The 23,569-nt window shown below is 40.8% G+C and overlaps 8 non-coding genes across 8 annotated transcripts; all 8 read left to right on the forward strand.

Annotated features, from left to right (window-relative positions):
• The first annotated feature begins 5,817 nt into the window (after window positions 1–5,817).
• TRNAQ-CUG (transfer RNA glutamine (anticodon CUG)) lies at window positions 5,818–5,889 on the forward strand. The gene has a single exon. It is a non-coding gene; the product is annotated as a tRNA-Gln (tRNA).
• A 1,705-nt stretch (window positions 5,890–7,594) lies between these two features.
• Window positions 7,595–7,666, forward strand: TRNAQ-CUG (transfer RNA glutamine (anticodon CUG)). Its single transcript has one exon. It is a non-coding gene; the product is annotated as a tRNA-Gln (tRNA).
• Window positions 7,667–13,182: 5,516 nt separating this feature from the next.
• Window positions 13,183–13,264, forward strand: TRNAS-AGA (transfer RNA serine (anticodon AGA)). The gene has a single exon. It is a non-coding gene; the product is annotated as a tRNA-Ser (tRNA).
• Window positions 13,265–13,928: 664 nt separating this feature from the next.
• On the forward strand, window positions 13,929–14,000 carry TRNAQ-CUG (transfer RNA glutamine (anticodon CUG)). The gene has a single exon. It is a non-coding gene; the product is annotated as a tRNA-Gln (tRNA).
• A 5,487-nt stretch (window positions 14,001–19,487) lies between these two features.
• On the forward strand, window positions 19,488–19,569 carry TRNAS-AGA (transfer RNA serine (anticodon AGA)). The gene has a single exon. It is a non-coding gene; the product is annotated as a tRNA-Ser (tRNA).
• A 664-nt stretch (window positions 19,570–20,233) lies between these two features.
• TRNAQ-CUG (transfer RNA glutamine (anticodon CUG)) lies at window positions 20,234–20,305 on the forward strand. The gene has a single exon. It is a non-coding gene; the product is annotated as a tRNA-Gln (tRNA).
• A 959-nt stretch (window positions 20,306–21,264) lies between these two features.
• TRNAS-AGA (transfer RNA serine (anticodon AGA)) lies at window positions 21,265–21,346 on the forward strand. The gene has a single exon. It is a non-coding gene; the product is annotated as a tRNA-Ser (tRNA).
• Window positions 21,347–22,010: 664 nt separating this feature from the next.
• On the forward strand, window positions 22,011–22,082 carry TRNAQ-CUG (transfer RNA glutamine (anticodon CUG)). The gene has a single exon. It is a non-coding gene; the product is annotated as a tRNA-Gln (tRNA).
• Window positions 22,083–23,569: the final 1,487 nt, after the last annotated feature.

Raw genomic sequence — 23,569 nt, forward strand, 5'->3', positions numbered from 1 at the left:
GCTTTTCTTTGTAGCTCACAAAATGTACCAAACGACTCTCAGGAACCTTGAAGGAGTTTTCCTAACCTTGCCATTGAATTGTATTATAAGTATGGAGCTCTTCTAAATGAAAAACACCTGAAGAATGATATGCTTATTTTAGTTAACCGCTTGGCATTTTTGGAAACATGATGTGGTTAACCCCTTCATGACCTTGGCGTTTTTTGCAATTCTGACCAGTGTCCCTTTATGAGGTAATAACTCAGGAACGCTTCAACGGATCCTAGCGATTCTGAGATTGTTTTTTCGTGACATATTGGACTTCATGTTAGTGGTAAATTTAGGTCGATAATTTCTGAGTTTATTTGTGAAAAAAACGGAAATTTGGCAAAAATTTTGAAAATTTCGCAATTTTCACATTTTGAATTTTTATTCTGTTAAACCAGAGAGTTATGTGACACAAAATAGTTAATAAATAACATTTCCCACATGTCTACTTTACATCAGCACAATTTTGGAAACAAATTTTTTTTTTGCTAGGAAGTTATAAGGGTTAAAATTTGACCAGTGATTTCTCATTTTTACAACAAAATTTACAAAACCATTTTTTTTAGGGACCACCTCACATTTGAAGTCAGTTTGAGGGTTCTATATGGCTGAAAATACCCAAAAGTGACACCATTCTAAAAACTGCACCCCTCAAGGTGCTCAAAACCACATTCAAGAAGTTTATTAACCCTTCAGGTGTTTCACAGCAGCAGAAGCAACATGGAAGTAAAAAATGAACATTTAACTTTTTAGTCACAAAAATGATCTTTTAGCAACAATTTTTTATTTTCCCAAGGGTAAAAGGAGAAACTGGACCACGAACGTTGTTGTCCAATTTGTCCTGAGTATGCTGATACCTCATATGTGGGGGTAAACCACTGTTTGGGCGCACAGGAGGGCTCGGAAGGGAAGGAGCGCCATTTGACTTTTTGAATGAAAAATTGGCTCCAATCTTTAGCGGACACCATGTCGCGTTGGGAGAGCCCCCGTGTGCCTAAACATTGGAGCTCCCCCACAAGTGACCACATTTTGGAAACTAGACCCCCCAAGGAACTTATCTAGAAGCATAGTGAGCACTTTAAACCCCCAGGTGCTTCACAAATTGATCCGTAAAAATGAAAAAGTACTTTTTTTTCACAAAAAAATTATTTTAGCCTCAATTTTTTCATTTTCACATGGGCAACAGGATAAAATGGATCCTAAATGTTGTTGGGCAATTTCTCCTGAGTACACCAATACCTCACATGTGGGGGTAAACCACTGTTTGGGCACATGGTAAGGCTCGGAAGGGAAGGAGCGCCATTTGACTTTTTGAATGAAAAATTATCTCCATCGTTAGCGGACACCATGTCGCGTTTGGAAAGCCCCTGTGTGCCTAAACATTGGAGCTCCTCCACAAGTGACCCCATTTTGGAAACTAGACCCCCCAAGGAACTCATCTAGAGGCATAGTGAGCACTTTAAACCCCCAGGTGCTTCACAAATTGATCCGCAAAAATGAAAAAGTCCTTTTTTTTCACACAAAATTTCTTTTAGCCTCAATTTTTTCATTTTCACATGGGCAACAGGATAAAATGGATCCTAAAATTTGTTGGGCAATTTCTCCTGAGTATGCCGATACCTCATATGTGGGGGTAAACCACTGTTTGGGTGCACGGCAAGGCTCGGAAGGGGAGGCGTGCCATTTGACTTTTTGAATGGAAAATTAGCTCCAATCGTTAGCGGACACCATGTCGCGTTTGGAGAGCCCCTGTGTGCCTAAACATTGGAGCTCCCCTACAAGTGACCCCATTTTGGAAACTAGACCCCCCAAGGAACTTATCTAGATGCATAGTGAGCACTTATAACCCCCAGGTGCTTCACAGAAGTTTATAACGCAGAGCCGTGAAAATAAAAAAATAATTTTTATTTCCTCAAAAATGATTTTTAGCCCAGAATTTTTTATTTTCCCAAGGGTAATAGGAGAAATTGGACCCCAAATGTTGTTGTCCAGTTTGTCCTGAGTACGATGATACCCCATATGTGGGGGTAAACCACTGTTTGGGCGCACGGCAGGGCTCGGAAGGGAAGGCACGCCATTTGGCTTTTTGAATGGAAAATTAGCTCCAATCATTAGCGGACACCATGTCGCGTTTGGAGAGCCCCTGTGTGCCTAAACATTGGAGCTCCCGCACAAGTGACCCCATTTTGGAAACCAGACCTCCCAAGGAACTAATCTAGATGTGTGGTGAGCACTTTGAACCCCCAAGTGCTTCACAGAAGTTTATAACGCAGAGCCATGAAAATAAAAAATAATTTTTCTTTTCTCAAAAATGATTTTTTAGCCCACAATTTTTTATTTTCCCAAGGGTAACAGGAGAAATTGGACCCCAAAAGTTGTTGTCCAGTTTCTCCTGAGTACGCTGATACCCCATATGTGGGGGTAAACCACTGTTTTGGCACACGTCGGGGTTCGGAAGGGAAGTAGTGACGTTTTGAAATGCAGACTGATGGAATGCTCTGCGGGCGTCAGGTTGCGTTTGCAGAGCCCCTGATGTGCCTAAACAGTAGGAACTCCCCACAATTGACTCCATTTTGGAAACTAGACCCCCAAGGGAACTTATCTAGATGTGTGGTGAGCACTTTGAACCCCCAAGTGCTTCACAGAAGTTTATAACGCAGAGCCGTGAAAATAAAAAATAATTGTGCTTTCCTCAAAAATTATGTTTTAGCAAGTAATTTTTTATTTTTGCAAGGGTAACAGGAGAAATTGGACCCCAACAGTTGTTGCCCAGTTTGTCCTGAGTACGCTGGTACCCCAAATGTGGGGGTAAACCACTGTTTGGGCGCACGTCGGGGCTTGGAAGGGCGGGAGCACCCTTTGACTTTTTGAACCCAAGATTGGCTGGAATCAATGGTGGCGCCATGTTGCGTTTGGAGACCCCTGATGTGCCTAAACAGTGGAAACCCCTCAATTCTATCTTCAACACTAACCCCAACACACCCCTAATCCTAATCCCAACTGTAGCCATAACCCTAATCACAACCCTAACCCCAACACACCCCTCACCACAACCCTAACCGCAACACAACCGTAACCCTAATTCCAACCCTAATCCTAACCCTAATCCCAACCGTAACCCTAATCCCAACCCTAACCACATCTGTAACCCCAACACACCCCTAACCCTATCCGTAACCCTAACCACAAGCCTAATCTTAACCCTATTTCAAACCCTAGCCCTAATTCCAACCCTAACTCTAATTCCAACCCTAATCCTAAGGCTATGTGCCCACGTTGCGGATTCGTGTGAGATTTTTCCGCACGATTTTTGAAAAATCTGCAGGTAAAAGGCACTACGTTTTGCCTGCGGATTTACAGCAGATTTCCAGTGTTTTTTTGTGCGGATTTCACCTGCGGATTCCTATTGAGGAACAGGTGTAAAACGCTGCGGAATCCGCACAAAGAATTGACATGCTGCGGAAAATACAATGCAGCGTTTCTGCACGGAATTTTCCGCACCATGGGCACAGCGGATTTGGTTTTCCTTAGGTGTACATGGTACTGTAAACCTGATGGAAAACTGCTTCGAATTCGCAGCGGCCAATCCGCTGCGGATCCGCGGCCAATCCGCTGCCAATCCACTGCGGATCCGCGGCCAATCTGCTGACAATCCGCTGCAGATCCGCGGCCAATCCACGGCCAATCCGCTACAGATCCGCGGCCAATCCGCTGCGGATCCGCGGCCGATCCGCTGCGGATCCGCGGCCGATCCGCTGCGGATCCGCGGCCGATCCGCTGCCGATCCGCTGCCGATCCGCTGCCGATCCGCGGCCGATCCGCGGCCGATCCGCTGCCGATCCGCTGCCGATCCGCTGCCGATTTGCTGCGGATCCGCGGCCGATCCGCTGCGGATCCGCGGCGGATCTGCGGCCGATCCGCTCTGTGCGCACATGCCATAACCCTACCCCTAACCCTACCCGTAACCCTAACCCTACCCCTAGTTCTAACCCTAGTTCTAACCCTAACCCTAGTGGAAAAAGAAAAAAAAATATTTTCTTTATTTTATTATTGTCCCTACCTATGGGGGTGATAAAGGGGGGGGTTTATTTATTATTTTTTTATTTTGATCGCTGTGGTAGAACCTACCACAGCGATCAAAATGTACTTGTAACGAATCTGCCAGCCTGCAGATTCGGCGGGCGTACTGAGCATGCGCCCGCCATCTTGGAAGATGGCGGCGCCCAGGGAGAAGACGGACCGACTTCGGGAGGATCGGTAAGTATGAGGGGGTGGTGGGGGGGTGGATCGGAGCACAGGGGGGGATCGGAGGACGGGGGGAGCGGACAGGAGCACGGGGGAGCGGACAGGAGCACGGGGGAGCGAACAGGGGGACGGAGGGGGGTACCGGACAGAACGGAGGACTGGGGAGGAGATCGGGGGTGGGGGTGGGGGGCAGAACATGATTTCCAGCCATGGCAGATGCTATTGCAGCATCGGCCATGGCTGGATTGCAATATTTCACCATTTTCATAGGTGAAATATTGCAAATTGCTCTGATTGGCTGTTGCACTTTCAACAGCCAATCAGAGCGATCGTAGCCACGTGGGGGCAAAGCCACCCCCCCTAGGCTGAAGTACAACTCCCCCTCTCCCTGCAGATCGGGTAAAATAGGAATTAACCCTTTCACCCGATCTGCAGGGATGCGATCATTCCATGACGCCGCATAGGCGTCATGGGTCGGGAAGGAAGACGCCCCAAAGCCTGATCATATGAACAGCAAGTCTTTTTTACGTGGAAATTAATTTCTTCAGTGTTTTCAGCATTTTCAGAGTAATTTTCAGGATGCTTTTGGAATGGACCCACTCCAAATCTGCCTTATAAAGAGGTAAAAGTCTTAAACTGTGTATGATTCCCATTGATGATGACTTTAAATCAGATTTTTACATTTTACTGGGACCTGGAAATTTGTTTCTATTTTCTGAGATGTTTTCCAGAGGGATAATCACTGATCTTGATCATGGTGCTATAAGAAAAGGTGTTTGATTCTCATCAAAGGTCAATGAGTAGTCGTGGCGGAGTGGTTAAGGCAATGGACTAGAAATCCATTGGGGTTTCCCCATGCAGGTTCAAATCCTGCCGACTATGAATATGTTCATATAGTTTTTTGACTGATTACCTGAGAAGATAAATTTGCGTGTGTCCTGTTTTATGCCACATGAAGGTGATATGCAAACTTTGGGCAGGGTTTCTAGAACCAGACTGACTTGATTTTTGGATGCATTTTATATAAGCCGATCTGACGCTACATCCCACGTGCGTCATCCACTAATTAAAAGAAGCGCCATGAGTGCCACCAGGTAAGTGGTGCATCTCCCTGTTTTGTCTAGCAGTTACAGACCACTGCTGTGGCAGATGTACTGGGACATGCACTTTTATTCACAGCAACCTTGAATTATCTCTTGGATAAAACTTTTTACCACTCAATGAAAAATTCTTAGCCACTTCTGGATGAACAGCTTTCTAACAGTATAAGTTTTGCAGTTATTTTTTTCTTACCCTTTTTCCAAGTAACAGATCCAACACTCTATTTACTAGCCACTTTTCATCAACATTTAAAACTGTCATTGTTGAGATATCATGGAACTCTTGGCACACTTGTGGAAATAAAGTTTAGGAGATATTAATTTACCATTGTGTATTAATTTTAGATTTGCACTACAGCTTTAGAGCCTTTTTTCACCATGATTCATGAGTCCATATGTGCTTTTTAGCACAAAAAAACTGCAGCCAGTTATTTTTTGTGCGTGTGGTTCCATGGTGTAATGGTTAGCACTCTGGACTCTGAATCCAGCCATCTGAGTTCAAATCTCAGTGGAACCTGGGCAGCTCTTTGTACATGTGTTTCAGTTTTGGCACTTACACTGAGTTCTCCTGTGCCAAATGTTTAACATAAAAAGAGAAAGTTAAAATCAACATGCAAAACAAAGATTTGAATGTTCCAAGCATCCATGGAGTGATCACTTTGAGTTCTATGGCCAAATCTACCTTTAAAGCAGGATTACGGAAACTTAAAATTGACTTTAAGTTACAGCACTCTTACGAACTGTGTCACGTAAAGCAACCATACCCTGTGATTTATGTCAATGTTCACATAACACTTTTTCCAGGTGTATGAAACTGACAAGGATTTGAAGCTGAAATGGCTTCAGGAAATGTTGGCGTTTTCTTCCTGAATCATCTTTTCTTGTGTTTTTCAGAATTTCCTACAGCGGTTTGTAAACATTTTTGGTGGTGTTTTTCTAAAATTATTTTGGGCATCTTTTGAGTCTGTTTTTGTGGCTTTTCTTTGTAGCTCACAAAATGCACTAAAAGTCTCTCAGGAACCTTGAAGGAGTTTTCCTAACCTTGCCATTGAATTGTATTATGAGTATGGAGCTCTTCTAAATGAAAAACACCTGAAGAATGATATGCTTATTTTAGTTAACCGCTTGGCATTTTTGGAAACTTGATGTGGTTGAAAGACGCCCAAAAGCCTGATCATATGAACAGCAAGTCTTTTTTACGTGGAAATTAATTTGTTCAGTGTTTTCAGCATTTTCAGAGTAATTTTCAGGATGTTTTTGGAATGGACCCACTCCAAATCCGCCTTATAAAGAGGTAAAAGTTTTAAACTGTGCATGATTCCCATTGATGATGACTTTAAATCAGATTTTTACATTTTACTGGGACCTGGAAATTTGTTTCTATTTTCTGAGATGTTTTCCAGAGGGATAATCACTGATCTTGATCATGGTGCTATAAGAAAAGGTGTTTGATTCTCATCAAAGGCCAATGTCTGAGTAGTTGTGGCCGAGTGGTTAAGGCGATGGACTAGAAATCCATTGGGGTTTCCCTGCGCAGGCTCAAATCCTGCCGACTGTGAATATGTTCATATAGTTTTTTGACTGATTACCTGAGAAGATAAATTTGCGCGTGTCCTGTTTTATGCCACATGAAGGTGATATGCGAACTTTGGGCAGGGTTTCTAGAACCAGACTGACTTGATTTTTGGATGCATTTTATATAAGCCGATCTGACGCTACATCCCACGTGCGTCATGCCACTAATTAAAAGAAGCGCCAAGAGTGCCACCAGGTAAGTGGTGCATCTCCCTCTTTTGTCTAGCAGTTACAGACCACTGCTGTGGCAGGTGTACTAAGACATGCACTTTTATTCACAGCAACCTTGAATTATCTCTTGGATAAAACTTTTTACCACACAATGAAAATTTTTTAACCACTTCTGGATGAACAGCTTTCTAACAGTATAAGTTTTGCAGTTATTTTTTTCTTACCCTTTTTCCAAGTAACAGATCCAACACTCTATTTACTAGCCACTTTCCATCAACATTTAAAACTGTCATTGTTGAGATATCATGGAACTCTTGGCACACTTGTGGAAATAAAGTTTAGGAGATATTAATTTACCATTGTGTATTAATTGTAGATTTGCACTACAGCTTTAGAGCCTTTTTTCACCATGATTCATGAGTTCATATGTGCTTTTTAGCACAAAAAAACTGCAGCCAGTTATTCTTTGTGCATGTGGTTCCATGGTGTAATGGTTATCACTCTGGACTCTGAATCCAGCGATCTGAGTTCAAATCTCAGTGGAACCTGGGCAGCTCTTTGTACATGTGTTTCAGTTTTTGCACTTACACTGAGTTCTCCTGTGCCAAAGGTTTAACATAAAAAGAGAAAGTTAAAATCAACATGCAAAACAAAGATTTGAATGTTCCAAGCATCCATGGAGTGATCACTTTGAGTTCTATGGCCAAATCTACCTTTAAAGCAGTATTACGGAAACTTAAAATTGACTTTAACCCCTTCACCCCCAAGGGTGGTTTGCACGTTAATGACCGGGCCAATTTTTACAATTCTGACCACTGTCCGTTTATGAGGCTATAACTCTGGAACGCTTTGACAGATCTTGGCGATTCTGACAATGTTTTCTCGTGACATATTGTACTTCATGTTAGTGGTAAAATTTATTCGATATAACTTGCGTTTATTTGTGAAAAAAATGGAAATTTGGCGAAAATTTTGAAAATTTTGCAATTTTCCAACTTTGAATTTTTATGCCCTTAAATCACAGACATATGTCACGCAAAATACGTAATAAGTAACATTTCCCACATGTCTACTTTACATCAGTACAATTTTGGAACCAAAATTTTTTTTTGTGACGGAGTTATAAGGGTTAAAAGTTGACCAGCAATTTCTCATTTTTACAACACCATTTTTTTTAGGGACCACATCTCATTTGAAGTCATTTTGAGGGGTCTATATGATAGGAAATACTCAAGTGTGACACCATTCTAAAAACTGCACCCCTCAAGGTGCTCAAAACCACATTCAAGAAGTTTATTAACCCTTCAGGTGTTTCACAGGAATTTTTGGAATGTTTAAATAAAAATGAACATTTAACTTTTTTCACACAAAATTTAATTCAGCTCCAATTTGTTTTATTTTACCAAGGGTAACAGGAGAAAATGGACCCCCAAAGTTGTTGTACAATTTGTCCTGAGTACGCTGATACCCCATATGTGGGGGTAAACCACTGTTTGGGCGTATGGCAGAGCTCGGAAGGAAAGGAGCGCCATTTGACTTTCAATGCAAAATTGACTGGAATTGAGATGGGACACCATGTTGCGTTTGGAGAGCCCCTGATGTGCCTAAACACTGAAACCCCCTACAAGTGACACCATTTTGGAAAGTAGACCCCCTAAGGAACTTATCTTGATGTGTGGTGAGCACTTTGACCCACCAAGTGCTTCACAGAAGTTTATAATGCAGAGCCGTAAAAATAAAAAATCATATTTTTTCACAAAAATGATCTTTTCGCCCCCAATTTTTTATTTTCCCAAGAGTAAGAGAAGAAATTGGACCCCAAAAAATGTTGTGCAATTTGTCCTGAGTACGCTGATACCCCATATGTGGGTGTAAACCATTGTTTGGGCGCATGGCAGAGCTTGGAAGGGAAGGAGCGCCATTTGACTTTTCAATGCAAAATTGACTGGAATTGAGATGGGACGCCATGTTGTGTTTGGAGAGCCCCTGATGTGCCTAAACATTGAAACTCCCTAGAAGTGACACCATTTTGGAAAGTAGACCCCCTAAGGAACTTATCTAGATGTGTGGTGAGCACTTTCACCCACCAAGTGCTTCACAGAAGTTTATAATGCAGAGCCGTAAAAATAAAAAATCATATTTTTTCACAAAAATGATCTTTTCGCCCCCAATTTTTTATTTTCCCAAGGGTAAGAGAAGAAATTGGACCCCAAAAAATGTTGTGCAATTTGTCCTGAGTACGATGATACCCCATATGTGGGTGTAAACCATTGTTTGGGCGCATGGCAGAGCTTGGAAGGGAAGGAGCGCCATTTGACTTTTCAATGCAAAATTGACTGGAATTGAGATGGGACGCCATGTTGCGTTTGGAGAGCCCCTGATGTGCCTAAACATTGAAACTCCCTACAAGTGACACCATTTTGGAAAGTAGACCCCCTAAGGAACTTATCTAGATGTGTTTTGAGAGCTTTGAACCCCCAAGTGTTTCACTACAGATTATAACGCAGAGCCGTGAAAATATATATTTTTTTTCTCTCAAAAATGATTTTTTAGCCCCCAGCTTTGTATTTTTACAAGGGTAACATAATAAATTGGACCCCAAAATTTGTTTTCCAATTTGTCCTGAGTACGCTGATACCCCATATGTGGGGGGGAACCACTGTTTGGGCGCATGACAGAGCTCGGAAGGGAAGGAGCGCCATTTGGAATGCAGCCTTAAATGGATTGGTCTGCAGGCGTCACGTTGCATTTGCAGAGCCCCTGATGTACCCAAACAGTACAAACCCCCCACAAGTGACCCCATATTGGAAACTAGACCTCCCAAGGAACTTATCTAGATGTGTTTTGAGAACTTTGAACCCCCAAGTGTTTCACTAAAGTTTATAGCGCAAAGCCGTGAAAATAAAAATTCTTTTTTTTTTTCACAAAAATGATTTTTTAGCCCCCAGTTTTGTATTTTCACAAGGGTAACAGGATAAATTAGACACCAAAAGTTGTTGTCCAATTTGTCCTGAGTACGCTGATACCCCATATGTGGGGGGGAACCACTGTTTGGGTGCATGACAGAGCTCGGAAGGGAAGGAGCGCCATTTGGAATGCAGCCTTAAATGGATTGGTCTGCAGGCGTCACGTTGCATTTGCAGAGCCCCTGATGTACCCAAACAGTACAAACCCCCCACAAGTGACCCCATATTTGAAACTAGACCTCCCAAGGAACTTATCTAGATGTGTTGTGAGAACTTTGAACCCCCAAGTGTTTCACTACAGTTTATAACGCAGAGCCGTGAAAATAAAACATCTTTTTTTTCCCACAAAAATGATTTTTAGCCCCCCAAATTTTTATTTTCCTAAGGATAACAAGAGAACGTGGACCCCAGAAGTTGTTGTTCAATTTGTCTCGAGTACGCTGATAACACATATGTTGGGGTAAACCCCTTTTTGGGCGCACGGGAGAGCTCGGAAGGGAAGGATCACTGTTTTACTTTTTCAACGCAGAATTGGCTGGAATTGAGATTGGATGCCATGTCGCGCTTGGAGAGCCCCTGATGTGCCTGGACAGTGGAAACTCCCCAATTCTACCTGAAACCCTAACCCAAACACACCCCTAACCCTAATCCCAACGGTAACCCTAACCACACCCCTAGCCCTGACACACCCATAATTCTAATCCCAACCCTAATCCAAACGTAAATGTAATCCAAACCCTAACCCTAACTTTAGCCCCAACCCTAACTTTAGCCCCAACCCTAACTTTACCTCCAACCCTAGCCCTAACCCTACCCCTAACCCTAACCCTAAACGTGACTGAAATACATGGCACTGAAATACGTGGCACTGAAATGCGTGGCACTGAAATACGTAGCACTGAAATACGTAGCACTGAAATACGTGATACGTGGCACTTAAATACGTGGCACTGAAACATGTGGCACTGAAATACGTGGCACTGAAATACGTGGCACTTAAATGCGTGGCACTGAAATACGTGGCACTTAAATATGTGGCACTGAAATATGTGATACGTGGCACTTAAATACGTGGCACTGAAATAAGTGGCACTGAAATACGTGGCACTTAAATACGTGGCACTTAAATACGTGGCACTTAAATACGTGGAACTTAAATATGTGGCACTGAAATATGTGATACGTGGCACTTAAATACGTGGCACTGAAATACGTGATACGTGGCACTGAAATACGTGGCACTGAAATACGTGGCACTGAAATACGTGGCACTGAAATACGTGCAACTGAAATATGTGGCACTCAAATACGTGATACGTGGCACTGAAATACGTGATACGTGGCACTGAAATACGTGGCACTGAAACACGTGGCACTGAAATACGTGATACGTGGCACTGAAATACATGGCACTGAAATACGTGGCACTGAAATACGTGGCACTATGACTGTCAGAAAATGTTCATTAAACGGTTAGGGGTGAGGTTAGGGGTAGAGTTAGGGTTAGGGTTTGGATCCCTTTATCACCTTGATGGTGGTGGGTGGCTTTTCAGTGTGTTTTCTGTTTTTTTTCGATAAAAATGCATGCGTTTTTAACGCAAACAAACGCATGTGCTTAAAAACGCAAGAAAATACTGCAGGTTGTATTTCTGAAAATGAACGCATGCAGAAAAAAACTGCATGCGTTTTCAATGTTAAATATAGGGAAAAAAGGCATGCGTTTTTGTGTGCAAAAAACGCTGCAGACAAAAACGCAAGTGTGAAACCAGCGACGCTTTTTATAGCAAAAAAGTTTTTGCATCTCCACATTTTGAGACCTATAATTTTTCCACATTTTGCTCCACAGAGTCATGTGAGGTCTTGTTTTTTGCGGGACGAGTTGACGTTTTTATTGGTAACATTTTCGGACACGTGACCGTTTTTGATCGCTTTTTATTCCGATTTTTGTGAGGCAGAATGACCAAAAACCTGCTATTCATGAATTTCTTTTGGGAGAGGCGTTTATACCGTTCCGCATTTGGTAAAATTGATAAAGCAGTTTTATTCGTCGGGTCAGTACGATTACAGCGATATCTCATTTATATCTTTTTTTATGTTTTGGCGCTTTTATACGATAAAAACTATTTTATAGAAAAAATAATTATTTTGGTATCGCTTTATTCTCAGGACTATAACTTTTTTATTTTTTTGCTGATGATGCTGCATGGCGGCTTGTTTTTTGCGGGACAAGATGACGTTTTCAGTGGTACCATGGATATTTATATCAGTCTTTTTGATCACTTTGAGTTCTATGGCCAAATCTACCTTTAAAGCAGGATTACAGAAACTTAAAATTGACTTTAAGTTACAGCACTCTTACGAACTGTGTCACGTAAAGCAACCATACCCTATGATTTATGTCAATGTTCACATAACACTTTTTCCAGGTGTATGAAACTGACAAGGATTTGAAGCTGAAATGGCTTCAGGAAATGTTGGCGTTTTCTTCCTGAATCATCTTTTCTTGTGTTTTTCAGAATTTCCTACAGCGGTTTGTAAACATTTTTGGTGGTGTTATTCTAAAATTATTTTGGGCATCTTTTGAGTCTGTTTTTGTGGCTTTTCTTTGTAGCTCACAAAATGCACCAAAAGTCTCTCAGGAACCTTGAAGGAGTTTTCCTAACCTTGCCATTGAATTGTATTATAAGTATGGAGCTCTTCTAAATGAAAAACACCTGAAGAATGATATGCTTATTTTAGTTAACCGCTTGGCATTTTTGGAAACTTGATGTGGTTAAAAGACGCCCAAAAGCCTGATCATATGAACAGCAAGTCTTTTTTACGTGGAAATTAATTTGTTCAGTGTTTTCAGCATTTTCAGAGTAATTTTCAGGATGTTTTTGGAATGGACCCACTCCAAATCCACCTTATAAAGAGGTAAAAGTTTTAAACTGTGCATGATTCCCATTGATGTTGACTTTAAATCAGATTTTTACATTTTACTGGGACCTGGAAATTTGTTTCTATTTACTGAGATGTTTTCCAGAGGGATAATCACTGATCTTGATCATGGTGCTATAAGAAAAGGTGTTTGATTCTCATCAAAGGTCAATGTCTGAGTAGTTGTGGCTGAGTGGTTAAGGCGATGGACTAGAAATCCATTGGGGTTTCCCCGCGCAGGTTCAAATCCTGCCGACTACGAATATGTTCATATAGTTTTTTGACTGATTACCTGAGAAGATAAATTTGCGTGTGTCCTGTTTTATGCCACATGAAGGTGATATGCGAACTTTGGGCAGGGTTTCTAGAACCAGACTGACTTGATTTTTGGATGCATTTTATATAAGCCTATCTGACGCTACATCCCACGTGCGTCATGCCACTAATTAAAAGAAGCGCCAAGAGTGCCACCAGGTAAGTGGTGCATCTCCCTCTTTTGTCTAGCAGTTACAGACCACTGCTGTGGCAGGTGTACTGGGACATGCACTTTTATTCACAGCAACCTTGAATTATCTCTTGGATAAAACTTTTTACCACACAATGAAATTTTTTTAGCCACTTGTGGATGAACAGCTTTCTAACAGTATAAGTTTTGCAGTTGTTTTTTTCTTACCCTTTTTCCAAGTAACAGATCCAACACTCTATTTACTAGCCACTTTCCATCAACATTTAAAACTGTCATTGTTGAGATATCATGGAACTCTTGGCACACTTGTGGAAATAAAGTTTAGGAGATATTAATTTACCATTGTGTATTAATTGTAGATTTGCACTACAGCTTTAGAGCCTTTTTTCACCATGATTCATGAGTTCATATGTGCTTTTTAGCACAAAAAAACTGCAGCCAGTTATTTTTTGTGCATGTGGTTCCATGGTGTAATGGTTAGCACTCTGGACTCTGAATCCAGCGATCTGAGTTCAAATCTCAGTGGAACCTGGGCAGCTCTTTGTACATGTGTTTCAGTTTTTGCACTTACACTGAGTTCTCCTGTGCCAAAGGTTTAACATAAAAAGAGAAAGTTAAAATCAACATGCAAAACAAAGATTTGAATGTTCCAAGCATCCATGGAGTGATCACTTTGAGTTCTATGGCCAAATCTACCTTTAAAGCAGTATTACGGAAACTTAAAATTGACTTTAACCCCTTCACCCCCAAGGGTGGTTTGCACGTTAATGACCGGGCCAATTTTTACAATTCTGACCACTGTCCGTTTATGAGGCTATAACTCTGGAACGCTTTGACAGATCTTGGCGATTCTGACAATTTTTTCTCGTGACATATTGTACTTCATGTTAGTGGTAAAATTTATTCGATATAACTTGCATTTATTTGTGAAAAAAATGGAAATTTGGCAAAAATTTTGAAAATTTTGCAATTTTCCAACTTTGAATTTTTATGCCCTTAAATCACAGACATATGTCACGCAAAATACGTAATAAGTAACATTTCCCACATGTCTACTTTACATCAGTACAATTTTGGAACCAAAATTTTTTTTTGTGACGGAGTTATAAGGGTTAAAAGTTGACCAGCAATTTCTCATTTTTACAACACCATTTTTTTTAGGGACCACATCTCATTTGAAGTCATTTTGAGGGGTCTATATGATAGGAAATACTCAAGTGTGACACCATTCTAAAAACTGCACCCCTCAAGGTGCTCAAAACCACATTCAAGAAGTTTATTAACCCTTCAGGTGTTTCACAGGAATTTTTGGAATGTTTAAATAAAAATGAACATTTAACTTTTTTCACACAAAATTTAATTCAGCTCCAATTTGTTTTATTTTACCAAGGGTAACAGGAGAAAATGGACCCCCAAAGTTGTTGTACAATTTGTCCTGAGTACGCTGATACCCCATATGTGGGGGTAAACCACTGTTTGGGCGTATGGCAGAGCTCGGAAGGAAAGGAGCGCCATTTGACTTTCAATGCAAAATTGACTGGAATTGAGATGGGACACCATGTTGCGTTTGGAGAGCCCCTGATGTGCCTAAACACTGAAACCCCCTACAAGTGACACCATTTTGGAAAGTAGACCCCCTAAGGAACTTATCTTGATGTGTGGTGAGCACTTTGACCCACCAAGTGCTTCACAGAAGTTTATAATGCAGAGCCGTAAAAATAAAAAATCATATTTTTTCCCAAAAATGATCTTTTCGCCCCCAATTTTTTATTTTCCCAAGAGTAAGAGAAGAAATTGGACCCCAAAAAATGTTGTGCAATTTGTTCTGAGTACGCTGATACCCCATATGTGGGTGTAAACCATTGTTTGGGCGCATGGCAGAGCTTGGAAGGGAAGGAGCGCCATTTGACTTTTCAATGCAAAATTGACTGGAATTGAGATGGGACGCCATGTTGTGTTTGGAGAGCCCCTGATGTGCCTAAACATTGAAACTCCCTAGAAGTGACACCATTTTGGAAAGTAGACCCCCTAAGGAACTTATCTAGATGTGTGGTGAGCACTTTCACCCACCAAGTGCTTCACAGAAGTTTATAATGCAGAGCCGTAAAAATAAAAAATCATATTTTTTCACAAAAATGATCTTTTCGCCCCCAATTTTTTATTTTCCCAAGGGTAAGAGAAGAAATTGGACCCCAAAAAATGTTGTGCAATTTGTCCTGAGTACGATGATACCCCATATGTGGGTGTAAACCATTGTTTGGGCGCATGGCAGAGCTTGGAAGGGAAGGAGCGCCATTTGACTTTTCAATGCAAAATTGACTGGAATTGAGATGGGACGCCATGTTGCGTTTGGAGAGCCCCTGATGTGCCTAAACATTGAAACTCCCTACAAGTGACACCATTTTGGAAAGTAGACCCCCTAAGGAACTTATCTAGATGTGTTTTGAGAGCTTTGAACCCCCAAGTGTTTCACTACAGATTATAACGCAGAGCCGTGAAAATATATATTTTTTTTCTCTCAAAAATGATTTTTTAGCCCCCAGCTTTGTATTTTTACAAGGGTAACAGAATAAATTGGACCCCAAAATTTGTTTTCCAATTTGTCCTGAGTACGCTGATACCCCATATGTGGGGGGGAACCACTGTTTGGGCGCATGACAGAGCTCGGAAGGGAAGGAGCGCCATTTGGAATGCAGCCTTAAATGGATTGGTCTGCAGGCGTCACGTTGCATTTGCAGAGCCCCTGATGTACCCAAACAGTACAAACCCCCCACAAGTGACCCCATATTGGAAACTAGACCTCCCAAGGAACTTATCTAGATGTGTTTTGAGAACTTTGAACCCCCAAGTGTTTCACTAAAGTTTATAGCGCAAAGCCGTGAAAATAAAAATTCTTTTTTTTTTTCACAAAAATGATTTTTTAGCCCCCAGTTTTGTATTTTCACAAGGGTAACAGGATAAATTAGACACCAAAAGTTGTTGTCCAATTTGTCCTGAGTACGCTGATACCCCATATGTGGGGGGGAACCACTGTTTGGGTGCATGACAGAGCTCGGAAGGGAAGGAGCGCCATTTGGAATGCAGCCTTAAATGGATTGGTCTGCAGGCGTCACGTTGCATTTGCAGAGCCCCTGATGTACCCAAACAGTACAAACCCCCCACAAGTGACCCCATATTTGAAACTAGACCTCCCAAGGAACTTATCTAGATGTGTTGTGAGAACTTTGAACCCCCAAGTGTTTCACTACAGTTTATAACGCAGAGCCGTGAAAATAAAACATCTTTTTTTTTCCCACAAAAATGATTTTTAGCCCCCCAAATTTTTATTTTCCTAAGGATAACAAGAGAACGTGGACCCCAGAAGTTGTTGTTCAATTTGTCCCGAGTACGCTGATAACACATATGTTGGGGTAAACCCCTTTTTGGGCGCACGGGAGAGCTCGGAAGGGAAGGATCACTGTTTTACTTTTTCAACGCAGAATTGGCTGGAATTGAGATTGGATGCCATGTCGCGCTTGGAGAGCCCCTGATGTGCCTGGACAGTGGAAACTCCCCAATTCTACCTGAAACCCTAACCCAAACACACCCCTAACCCTAATCCCAACGGTAACCCTAACCACACCCCTAGCCCTGACACACCCATAATTCTAATCCCAACCCTAATCCAAACGTAAATGTAATCCAAACCCTAACCCTAACTTTAGCCCCAACCCTAACTTTAGCCCCAACCCTAACTTTACCTCCAACCCTAGCCCTAACCCTACCCCTAACCCTAACCCTAAACGTGACTGAAATACATGGCACTGAAATACGTGGCACTGAAATACGTGGCACTGAAATACGTAGCACTGAAATACGTAGCACTGAAATACGTGATACGTGGCACTTAAATACGTGGCACTGAAACATGTGGCACTGAAATACGTGGCACTGAAATACGTGGCACTTAAATGCGTGGCACTGAAATATGTGATACGTGGCACTTAAATACGTGGCACTGAAATAAGTGGCACTGAAATACGTGGCACTTAAATACGTGGCACTTAAATACGTGGCACTTAAATACGTGGAACTTAAATATGTGGCACTGAAATATGTGATACGTGGCACTTAAATACGTGGCACTGAAATACGTGATACGTGGCACTGAAATACGTGGCACTGAAATACGTGGCACTGAAATACGTGGCACTGAAATACGTGCAACTGAAATATGTGGCACTCAAATACGTGATACGTGGCACTGAAATACGTGATACGTGGCACTGAAATACGTGGCACTGAAACACGTGGCACTGAAATACGTGATACGTGGCACTGAAATACATGGCACTGAAATACGTGGCACTGAAATATGTGGCACTATGACTGTCAGAAAATGTTCATTAAACGGTTAGGGGTGAGGTTAGGGGTAGAGTTAGGGTTAGGGTTTGGATCCCTTTATCACCTTGATGGTGGTGGGTGGCTTTTCAGTGTGTTTTCTGTTTTTTTTCGATAAAAATGCATGCGTTTTTAACGCAAACAAACGCATGTGCTTAAAAACGCAAGAAAATACTGCAGGTTGTATTTCTGAAAATGAACGCATGCAGAAAAAAACTGCATGCGTTTTCAATGTTAAATATAGGGAAAAAAGGCATGCGTTTTTGTGTGCAAAAAACGCTGCAGACAAAAACGCAAGTGTGAAACCAGCGACGCTTTTTATAGCAAAAAAGTTTTTGCATCTCCACATTTTGAGACCTATAATTTTTCCACATTTTGCTCCACAGAGTCATGTGAGGTCTTGTTTTTTGCGGGACGAGTTGACGTTTTTATTGGTAACATTTTCGGACACGTGACCGTTTTTGATCGCTTTTTATTCCGATTTTTGTGAGGCAGAATGACCAAAAACCTGCTATTCATGAATTTCTTTTGGGAGAGGCGTTTATACCGTTCCGCATTTGGTAAAATTGATAAAGCAGTTTTATTCGTCGGGTCAGTACGATTACAGCGATATCTCATTTATATCTTTTTTTATGTTTTGGCGCTTTTATACGATAAAAACTATTTTATAGAAAAAATAATTATTTTGGTATCGCTTTATTCTCAGGACTATAACTTTTTTATTTTTTTGCTGATGATGCTGCATGGCGGCTTGTTTTTTGCGGGACAAGATGACGTTTTCAGTGGTACCATGGATATTTATATCAGTCTTTTTGATCACTTTGAGTTCTATGGCCAAATCTACCTTTAAAGCAGGATTACAGAAACTTAAAATTGACTTTAAGTTACAGCACTCTTACGAACTGTGTCACGTAAAGCAACCATACCCTATGATTTATGTCAATGTTCACATAACACTTTTTCCAGGTGTATGAAACTGACAAGGATTTGAAGCTGAAATGGCTTCAGGAAATGTTGGCGTTTTCTTCCTGAATCATCTTTTCTTGTGTTTTTCAGAATTTCCTACAGCGGTTTGTAAACATTTTTGGTGGTGTTATTCTAAAATTATTTTGGGCATCTTTTGAGTCTGTTTTTGTGGCTTTTCTTTGTAGCTCACAAAATGCACCAAAAGTCTCTCAGGAACCTTGAAGGAGTTTTCCTAACCTTGCCATTGAATTGTATTATAAGTATGGAGCTCTTCTAAATGAAAAACACCTGAAGAATGATATGCTTATTTTAGTTAACCGCTTGGCATTTTTGGAAACTTGATGTGGTTAAAAGACGCCCAAAAGCCTGATCATATGAACAGCAAGTCTTTTTTACGTGGAAATTAATTTGTTCAGTGTTTTCAGCATTTTCAGAGTAATTTTCAGGATGTTTTTGGAATGGACCCACTCCAAATCCACCTTATAAAGAGGTAAAAGTTTTAAACTGTGCATGATTCCCATTGATGTTGACTTTAAATCAGATTTTTACATTTTACTGGGACCTGGAAATTTGTTTCTATTTACTGAGATGTTTTCCAGAGGGATAATCACTGATCTTGATCATGGTGCTATAAGAAAAGGTGTTTGATTCTCATCAAAGGTCAATGTCTGAGTAGTTGTGGCTGAGTGGTTAAGGCGATGGACTAGAAATCCATTGGGGTTTCCCCGCGCAGGTTCAAATCCTGCCGACTACGAATATGTTCATATAGTTTTTTGACTGATTACCTGAGAAGATAAATTTGCGTGTGTCCTGTTTTATGCCACATGAAGGTGATATGCGAACTTTGGGCAGGGTTTCTAGAACCAGACTGACTTGATTTTTGGATGCATTTTATATAAGCCGATCTGACGCTACATCCCACGTGCATCATGCCACTAATTAAAAGAAGCGCCAAGGGTGCCACCAGGTAAGTGGTGCATCTCCCTCTTTTGTCTAGCAGTTACAGACCACTGCTGTGGCAGGTGTACTGGGACATGCACTTTTATTCACAGCAACCTTGAATTATCTCTTGGATAAAACTTTTTACCACACAATGAAAATTTTTTAGCCACTTGTGGATGAACAGCTTTCTAACAGTATAAGTTTTGCAGTTATTTTTTTCTTACCCTTTTTCCAAGTAACAGATCCAACACTCTATTTACTAGCCACTTTCCATCAACATTTAAAACTGTCATTGTTGAGATATCATGGAACTCTTGGCACACTTGTGGAAATAAAGTTTAGGAGATATTAATTTACCATTGTGTATTAATTGTAGATTTGCACTACAGCTTTAGAGCCTTTTTTCACCATGATTCATGAGTTCATATGTGCTTTTTAGCACAAAAAAACTGCAGCCAGTTATTTTTTGTGCATGTGGTTCCATGGTGTAATGGTTATCACTCTGGACACTGAATCCAGCGATCTGAGTTCAAATCTCAGTGGAACCTGGGCAGCTCTTTGTACATGTGTTTCAGTTTTTGCACTTACACTGAGTTCTCCTGTGCCAAAGGTTTAACATAAAAAGAGAAAGTTAAAATCAACATGCAAAACAAAGATTTGAATGTTCCAAGCATCCATGGAGTGATCACTTTGAGTTCTATGGCCAAATCTACCTTTAAAGCAGGATTACGGAAACTTAAAATTGACTTTAAGTTACAGCACTCTTACGAACTGTGTCACGTAAAGCAACCATACCCTGTGATTTATGTCAATGTTCACATAACACTTTTTCCAGGTGTATGAAACTGACAAGGATTTGAAGCTGAAATGGCTTCAGGAAATGTTGGCGTTTTCTTCCTGAATCATCTTTTCTTGTGTTTTTCAGAATTTCCTACAGCGGTTTGTAAACATTTTTGGTGGTGTTTTTCTAAAATTATTTTGGGCATCTTTTGAGTCTGTTTTTGTGGCTTTTCTTTGTAGCTCACAAAATGCACCAAAAGTCTCTCAGGAACCTTGAAGGAGTTTTCCTAACCTTGCCATTGAATTGTATTATAAGTATGGAGCTCTTCTAAATGAAAAACACCTGAAGAATGATATGCTTATTTTAGTTAACCGCTTGGCATTTTTGGAAACTTGATGTGGTTAAAAGACGCCCAAAAGCCTGATCATATGAACAGCAAGTCTTTTTTACGTGGAAATTAATTTGTTCAGTGTTTTCAGCATTTTCAGATTAATTTTCAGGATGTTTTTGGAATGGACCCACTCCAAATCCGCCTTATAAAGAGGTAAAAGTTTTAAACTGTGCATGATTCCCATTGATGATGAGTTTAAATCAGATTTTTACATTTTACTGGGACCTGGAAATTTGTTTCTATTTTCTGAGATGTTTTCCAGAGGGATAATCACTGATCTTGATCATGGTGCTATAAGACAAGGTGTTTGATTCTCATCAAAGGTCAATGTCTGAGTAGTTGTGGCCGAGTGGTTAAGGCGATGGACTAGAAATCCATTGGGGTTTCCCCGCGCAGGTTCAAATCCTGCCGACTACGAATATGTTCATATAGTTTTTTGACTGATTACCTGAGAAGATAAATTTGCGTGTGTCCTGTTTTATGCCACATGAAGGTGATATGCGAACTTTGGGCAGGGTTTCTAGAACCAGACTGACTTGATTTTTGGATGCATTTTATATAAGCCTATCTGACGCTACATCCCACGTGCGTCATGCCACTAATTAAAAGAAGCGCCAAGAGTGCCACCAGGTAAGTGGTGCATCTCCCTCTTTTGTCTAGCAGTTACAGACCACTGCTGTGGCAGGTGTACTGGGACATGCACTTTTATTCACAGCAACCTTGAATTATCTCTTGGATAAAACTTTTTACCACACAATGAAATTTTTTTAGCCACTTGTGGATGAACAGCTTTCTAACAGTATAAGTTTTGCAGTTGTTTTTTTCTTACCCTTTTTCCAAGTAACAGATCCAACACTCTATTTACTAGCCACTTTCCATCAACATTTAAAACTGTCATTGTTGAGATATCATGGAACTCTTGGCACACTTGTGGAAATAAAGTTTAGGAGATATTAATTTACCATTGTGTATTAATTGTAGATTTGCACTACAGCTTTAGAGCCTTTTTTCACCATGATTCATGAGTTCATATGTGCTTTTTAGCACAAAAAAACTGCAGCCAGTTATTTTTTGTGCATGTGGTTCCATGGTGTAATGGTTAGCACTCTGGACTCTGAATCCAGCGATCTGAGTTCAAATCTCAGTGGAACCTGGGCAGCTCTTTGTACATGTGTTTCAGTTTTTGCACTTACACTGAGTTCTCCTGTGCCAAAGGTTTAACATAAAAAGAGAAAGTTAAAATCAACATGCAAAACAAAGATTTGAATGTTCCAAGCATCCATGGAGTGATCACTTTGAGTTCTATGGCCAAATCTACCTTTAAAGCAGTATTACGGAAACTTAAAATTGACTTTAACCCCTTCACCCCCAAGGGTGGTTTGCACGTTAATGACCGGGCCAATTTTTACAATTCTGACCACTGTCCGTTTATGAGGCTATAACTCTGGAACGCTTTGACAGATCTTGGCGATTATGACAATGTTTTCTCGTGACATATTGTACTTCATGTTAGTGGTAAAATTTATTCGATATAACTTGCATTTATTTGTGAAAAAAATGGAAATTTGGCGAAAATTTTGAAAATTTTGCAATTTTCCAACTTTGAATTTTTATGCCCTTAAATCACAGACATATGTCACGCAAAATACGTAATAAGTAACATTTCCCACATGTCTACTTTACATCAGTACAATTTTGGAACCAAAATTTTTTTTTGTGACGGAGTTATAAGGGTTAAAAGTTGACCAGCAATTTCTCATTTTTACAACACCATTTTTTTTAGGGACCACATCTCATTTGAAGTCATTTTGAGGGGTCTATATGATAGGAAATACTCAAGTGTGACACCATTCTAAAAACTGCACCCCTCAAGGTGCTCAAAACCACATTCAAGAAGTTTATTAACTCTTCAGGTGTTTCACAGGAATTTTTGGAATGTTTAAATAAAAATGAACATTTAACTTTTTTCACACAAAATTTAATTCAGCTCCAATTTGTTTTATTTTACCAAGGGTAACAGGAGAAAATGGACCCCCAAAGTTGTTGTACAATTTGTCCTGAGTACGCTGATACCCCATATGTGGGGGTAAACCACTGTTTGGGCGTATGGCAGAGCTCGGAAGGAAAGGAGCGCCATTTGACTTTCAATGCAAAATTGACTGGAATTGAGATGGGACACCATGTTGCGTTTGGAGAGCCCCTGATGTGCCTAAACACTGAAACCCCCTACAAGTGACACCATTTTGGAAAGTAGACCCCCTAAGGAACTTATCTTGATGTGTGGTGAGCACTTTGACCCACCAAGTGCTTCACAGAAGTTTATAATGCAGAGCCGTAAAAATAAAAAATCATATTTTTTCACAAAAATGATCTTTTCGCCCCCAATTTTTTATTTTCCCAAGAGTAAGAGAAGAAATTGGACCCCAAAAAATGTTGTGCAATTTGTCCTGAGTACGCTGATACCCCATATGTGGGTGTAAACCATTGTTTGGGCGCATGGCAGAGCTTGGAAGGGAAGGAGCGCCATTTGACTTTTCAATGCAAAATTGACTGGAATTGAGATGGGACGCCATGTTGTGTTTGGAGAGCCCCTGATGTGCCTAAACATTGAAACTCCCTAGAAGTGACACCATTTTGGAA

Source organism: Ranitomeya variabilis, chromosome 2 (genome assembly GCF_051348905.1).
Source record: "Ranitomeya variabilis isolate aRanVar5 chromosome 2, aRanVar5.hap1, whole genome shotgun sequence".
Taxonomy (NCBI): domain Eukaryota; kingdom Metazoa; phylum Chordata; class Amphibia; order Anura; family Dendrobatidae; genus Ranitomeya; species Ranitomeya variabilis.